Genomic DNA, 7211 nt, shown 5'->3' on the forward strand with positions numbered 1-7211 from the left:
TAATATCAGTGTTACCTTGTTGGTCATCTCATCCCATTGAAGATCTTCCGAGATTGACCGGAGAGAGCCTTCTCCTGCCTCGTAGGGCTAGCTACGAGGCTGAATGGTTTGATGTAGCCTTGAGGTTTGCCTTTCTCAGCCTGAGGTGAAATTTCAAGCGCTAACAGCAATCACTTTGTTTTTCACACAATTTACGTGTGTAGCCACTCCATTTCATATATCTTCTGCACACTCTATTTCTACATATTTCACGCATACAACTTCTATGTTCGTATACCCTGTATGTAGAGACATTTTATCTCCTACTCTTAGTTGTTTCCCTCCACATACTCTGTCATTCCATCGCCATATCCATAACTATTTTTGCTTCCATATACCAGTTGTTCCACTGCCATATAAACAGTGTTCTTCACGCAGTCACTTCATCTCTCAGACAGTGAAGGGAATTTTGAAGAAAAGTAAAGAATATGAGTAATGGGTCTCATCGTCAGAACAAAACCTATAGGAGTGAAGTACATGGAAGGTTATCCTCAATTGAAAGGAATGTTGAAGAAAGCTAGTTAGCTGAGTTTCATTGAAAAATTTGATGGTCACCATAAAGAAATCACGAAGTCATTTTCCAGATTGTTTGATGGGATGGACGTGGAGATTGGTGACATAAAATTTACAGTGACTGAGTCTTTTATTGCTGAAGCAACCAAGCTACCAAGAGTAGGAGAGAGGTGGTTCAAGAATAAAGAATTCCATGATGAAACTTGGAAAGTCATTCTCCAAAATCTAGGTATGGACACTTCAGTTCTTAGGAGAGGAATTCCCATCTCTGCACTTAAGGATAAATGGAGTAGCATGTTATTAATTTTACAAAAATTTATTACATGCGAGGGAAGATTTGGTTCCAAGTATGTATATCACATAAGAATGTTGATGAATTTTCTTGAAAATAGAACCATCAATCTCCCATTTTTCCTGTTGAATAGTTTGAGGAGAATGGCCACTACTATTTAGAAGAAAATGGAAGCCATAGAAACCAATATTTATCACCATGGTCTAATAAAAATTTTAGTTGAATATCACTTAAAGAGTGTAGGAGACACATGGGAGAACTTTTTGATCAGAAACTTTTTCCATGATGCACTAGAATTGCCAGAGGGAAGTTCTGTAAAAAGAAGTAGGAGAAGGAAAACCAGTCTCACCATTCAAAACACTCCTGAAACTTTAGCACATAAAAACAGTGAATAAGAGCCTATCTCTGAAACATTAACAGAGATCAGAAAGCAGACAAAACAGAGGAGAAAGATGAAAGAAAAAGTTGAGGAAATCCACAAAAATACTCCTAAACCTTCATCAGAGGATGAACAATTACGTTTTGAGAGATTAGTCAACTTCAGGGATCAGTTCAAGAAAGAGAAGAAGAAAGGGAATCGGTTATAGAGGAAGAAAACATAGGCTCCCAAAGTTTGAGGAGAAGTTCTAGACTCAAGGGAAAAGTGAAGAAAGCAAAATCAAAAGAGACCCGGTTCATAGATTTGGGAGAAGAAACTCCAACTCAGTCTCAAGATAATATCTCATTTGAGCAGAGCCCACAACACTCTCCTCAACAAAACTTTGAAAGCAGCCCAAAGAGAGTCTCTCCAGGAATTGATCCAATCCAATAGCAGATTTATGATGACATTGAGTCATTGGAGCAAAAGAATACATTAGTGGATCAAGGGACTTCATCCAACCTTGAGCAGCCAGCCACATCACAAGAGACTTTGACTAGTTCACTTAAGCAGGAAATCAATGAGCTAGAGGTTCATAATAAGCACATCCAAAGCGAAAATGAAGCCTTAAAAGAACAAAACAAGTTGAATAAGATTATCCATGATAACACTATGCTTCATTTGGGTCTATGGCACACGAAGAACAAAAAACTAAAAATGAAAAACAAGAAGCTAAACATGGCTCTCATTAACCTCAAGTATAGATTTCTCATGAGGAAGCCTAGGATGGCAGTTGCAGCAAAGAAAAGCAAGAAGAGGTTGGATGTTTTGGCTGAAGTCTCAGAGTAAATGCAATAGGAAGAGGGAGTTCAAAATTTTGATTGCATAGGGACATGCAATAGTCTCGCACTGGGGGTATGTTGAGTTCCAAAACTGCCTTTCCCTTAAGCAACTTTCTCGTCCTTCTTTCTTTTCTTTTCCATGAAAAATGCATCCTTAATAATCAAAAACCATTACACATTGCTTCAAGGAGTATATTTCAGTGATTTACAAGTTATATTGTTATGTTTTATATTTGAATAGGTTTTTGCTTTTCAGCTACGGAACGCAGCCACATTCCGTAGCTAATCGGCTGTTCCACAGCCATCTCCACGCTTTTGTAGGTTACAGGTGTCAAGAGAAGAAAAGGACCACATGGGTAGCTTGGAAAACATCAGAGCATGGATCGTATCCTATCCATCTGGCCTAGATCGATGAGGAGGACTCCGGTCAAAGGGAAGTCAACTATAGAAACCTATGGAAAACAAGACTTTGTTTTGCACACTTTCTCAGTGATGGATCCGAAGCAGTCTCCTGAGGCCACGAACTTCATATGCCACCTACGCAAACCGAATCTAACAAGACACTACCATAGATTTATGTTTCCAAGCAACTAGGGACAAGAATTCCACATCTACGTATTTTGCTGTAGCTGATTTCTCTCTTCAAAACAGTTGTATATTTTTCTATAAATACCAGCATGTAGAATGCAGAAAGGAGTTCAGGTTTTTAATTATGTAATAGTTCAGATTTCTGCTTTGTAGTTGAAGAACTCAATTCTCTGTGTTAATATAAAGACTCTGTTTTCAATGGATACCTGAAGCGTTGTTGGTGTATTGATTGAGTGTTTATAATCTGAGACCTTTGCAGAGGGCCCCTGCGTGGTCAAGGGTACATTTTATTTCTGTTTTGTCTTTCATAGTTCAATTGTAAATTCATTGTGTTTTTCCATTATGTTTATAATTGTTTTCTAACTCTGTTTATAATGTAGCTTGTGTCATCTTTTCACTAACTCAGTGTAGTTTTATTTCAACGCAGAATAGTTCTTTGGTTATTCACTGCTCTCTAGTTTCTTACCAGTAGCTTTAAGTTGATGTCAGTAGCATAAATTGGTTCATTTCATTTGCTGTTCATTAGTTTTTAGATTTTGAATTAAGCTGTTCAATGCCATTTTCTTATTAATTTAGTAACTCATGTTATAAATGAATATTTCCAAAAGCCCTTTTAGTTTATGGTTAATCTTAAAACTAAGTGGTGAAATGTTTCATTTGTGAATGAGTCTTTCCCTACATTTTCATGTTTACTTTTCTTAGAATAATGAAGAATGAAATCTCTCAAAATGCTATCACAAGGAGGTAGTTCTCCCTAAATTGTGTAGCAGAGTGACAAAAATACTTCATTTAGCCTTGCTTTCATAATAGAATAGTTGCAACTTCATTTTCAATTATATTTTTTCACTTAGTTTAGCTTCAATTCCATCTTCAGTTGTTCATTAAGTTTTGATTTTGCAATAGATTAGACAGCAGTGGTAATCTTATTTCTAGTATTTCATTTTTGGTTTATCATAGATAGCTGCAATCTCTCTCATTTAAGCTTTGGTTTTGTAATTGAGTAAATAATAGTTTTAAGTCTCTTCAGTTCATGTTTTGGAAACAATCATAATAGCAAGAAGAGAAGCTTTGTTTTCATTTTCTTGTTTAAAACTTTACTTCCAAATCTGGCTTAAAGCACTTTAGCTCTCATTTCATTTCTCTAGATTCTTAGCAACAGTAGATTAAGATTTTGTAGATTAAATTGCAGAACATTAGGAATCAAAAGAACAAAACACCAAAACAAACATAAAACCCAAAAATAGTGAGGTAAGAGTGTCATCTAGCACATATAATGCACTACACTTGATCAGTTTACGATACCCGGATTGATAATTTATGTAGCAATTTAGGACACTAAATTGACTAAACAAGTACTAGTTCCTCAAATAGTTAAAACAACACTCCAAATGAAGAATCAAGAATATAGTTGTTTCATGTGAGGGTGATTTCAAATCATACAAAGATTGATGTATTATTTGATAGTGGGTCACAATCAAACTTAATTTTATAAGACTTGGTAAAAAAGATAAACCTTCAAACTATACCTCATCATAAGCCATATCCATTGGGTTGGATAGTCAACAATGCAAACTTACATGTTACAAGGAAGTGTTTGTTCAAGTTTGCCATTCCTGAAAAGTTCATTGATGAAGTTGAGTTAGGTGTAGTTCCACTTGACATCTCACGAATCATTTTGGGTAGTACATATTTGTATGATAGGAAATCAGTATGTTATCACCATGAAAGCAAATACTTATTTCTCAAGAATGGGGTGGAGTACATTGTGAGAGCCCATATCAAAAAGTTGAACATCTCTTTGAACAATGTAAACTTTGAAATGGGAACTGATACTGTTACCCGTTTCGTAGAGATAGCAAAAAAGTGACCTGATTTTGAAAAGGGGTGATGTAGAACGAACATGTTTTTTTCAGAGCATAGTTTTTGGAAGGAATGTCATGGGAAGGATAGTTTTATGTACATTATGTTTTAGAATGGTAGTGATTTTCAAGCTGATTTTAAAAAGTGAGTATTTTGCATCACCCCCTTTTTTTAAAAGACCTGTTTTTTGGCTTTAAATTTTCTAATGTATAAAATGTAAATAATAATTTGATCATTTTTGAAGTGGTCGTTTTCTTCACATTTTCTTGTTTTTTATTTTAATTTTAACTTTTTTGTTAGTGAGGTTTTATTGTTTTGCATTTTTAAATTAGGAGGTCGATATTTAGAATTTTCGATATTCTACATATTTATACATCCTTAATTGATTTTTCAATCCACATGAAATAATTGTTTCTAAAAAACAATATTTTTTAACAATGGACATAAAAATAACCATTTTTAACATAAATATAACTAAAAAACTACACGTTTTGATAATTTTTTGCTAGAATTGACATGTCAAAATCACAATTTTTATATGATAATTTTAACTAAAAATGGTTAAATAATAGCTTTTTTATGAATTTCATGTCAAAAAAATAATAATAATCACTTTTTTTTTCAAAAAATAATGATTAACTTAAAAATTAATGCGAAAATCACATATTACAAATATTGAACGTATAACAACCCTAATTGAGTGTTTATTCTTTTCATAAAATGTCAAAGTCAAAACATTGCAAAGCTTGATTTACAAGCATAACTTAAATTTAATCAACAATGTCACGTAATCCAAACTCTTCGTCCTCTAGAGTTTCATCATTGTCTTCTTCCACAATATTTTCTGTTTCCTTTTGCTCATTTTCCTCTTCTAATGGGTCTTTGATGTCTGTGAATCTCCCAATGTATGTCTTTCCAAACATTCCATGTAATGGTGGTTGGGGTTCCTTTGCCTTTTTTCCACACGTGATTCACTAAAGTCCCATTTCTTCAGCCCAATTTCTTGCATTGCATCTGGAAGAAATTGAAGAGCATTAATTCTTTGCTGAATGAAATTGCATTGTAATGGATCTTTCTCAATTGCAATGCAATTTCTTCCTTTTTGAAGGCAACATGCTAGTATTGTACCTAATTATCAAGAACAAAAGAAATAATGAAGTAAATTAGTACAATGACATATTAATTAAAAAAAGAACATATTGAAATTCAATTCCATATAACAAAACTTACCTGAGCCAAAAAATAAATCCAGAACCCAATCTCCTTCATTTGACTGTCGCAAAGACATGGCTAAATCGAGCTCTTAAATATCATTGGGTTACATTGTTTAAGTGCTCAAACAGCTCGATCAAGCGCTTAAAAAGGGCTCAATTGAGCAATCATTTTTTCCACCCAAATGTGCCATCTCTTGCCCAAAAGTGTAACCCAACTCCATGCTTTCACCCTTATAGATTATGAATTTCTAACAATCTATATCCTAATTATTATTATTATCCAATTTTAAGGTCATAGCCAAGCCAGACACCAAATTGGTGTATGAAACCCCCTTGTTTGTGGGATAAGAGACCCACCTCCACGCAAAAATTTGATTATTGTCTACGAAGGCATACCTACTCTAACCCCTTTTGGTTTTTGAACCTATGACCTCTTAGGAGGAAACACATGTTCTTAACCATTAGGCACTTGATCTGAGATGCCTCATGTTTAACTCTAATGTTATAGGAGCATTTTCTCAAGAACTCTATCCAATAATTGGACCTCACACACTCTATTGACCTCTAATTTCAGTTCTGTGGCATTTCAAAGTTTACCCTCCAAAACTCATTTAAGGCCATAAATCACACTTAATATTGGTTTACTATATTTGTGAAATTTCTAATTCTTTATAACTAATCATTTAGTTTGGGTTGTTGTTTCTAAAAGGGTATGGCCCAAAGCTTAATTATGTCCAATGTCACTTCATAATATGTAAGAAATATCTCTTCCACTTGAATTAATAAGACAATAGAAACCTCACATACTCAAAACAAACATATTGAAAACCAATTTGATTCAATACACCTAATCAAAACGAATAAAATCATTTTTCACATAAATGGCTTATTGAGATCAGTTTTTCATATTGTACAACTGTACATCGATTGGCGCGTTTTTCATTTGATTTCATGGCGTACATTTTGCTAACAATGTTGACAAAATCCAATCCATTTAATGTTGACAAAATACGATCTATTTAATGAAGTAAAAAATTACAATAATTTTTTTGCTTTTTGGAAATGAAGTTCTAAAACATCTTTAATCCATATCTTTTATAGGGCATTGACAACAAACAAGCAGTTCACATTATAGGGCTCAACCGACATATTGTTGAGCATAGATGCTATTTTAGATTTGTTTTTCAACCTCTTCAATTTCTTGCAATGATAATATGAATGTGTTGTGCCTTATTTTCATAAAAAGTTCACATCACAGGGCTAATGTAATTTGTCTTATTTTTTTTTTTATCTATTGTAACAACGTAAATATCTATCTCTCTTTTTGTGTTTTCATATAATTATGTGTATCTCTATGCAAGAAAGAAACTATATAGGTACAAATAGAAAGTAAATAGTATATCTATCTTAAGAAACTAAATAGTATATCTATTTTAAGAGGAACATGATTATTCACAAATGAATGTACTATCTATTGGCGACGAACTTGATGATATATATTGTAT

This window comes from Pinus tabuliformis, chromosome 6 (assembly GCF_031772625.1).
Source record: "Pinus tabuliformis cultivar Carrire ecotype Pingquan chromosome 6, CPIR1, whole genome shotgun sequence".
NCBI classification, from domain to species: Eukaryota; Viridiplantae; Streptophyta; class Pinopsida; order Pinales; family Pinaceae; genus Pinus; species Pinus tabuliformis.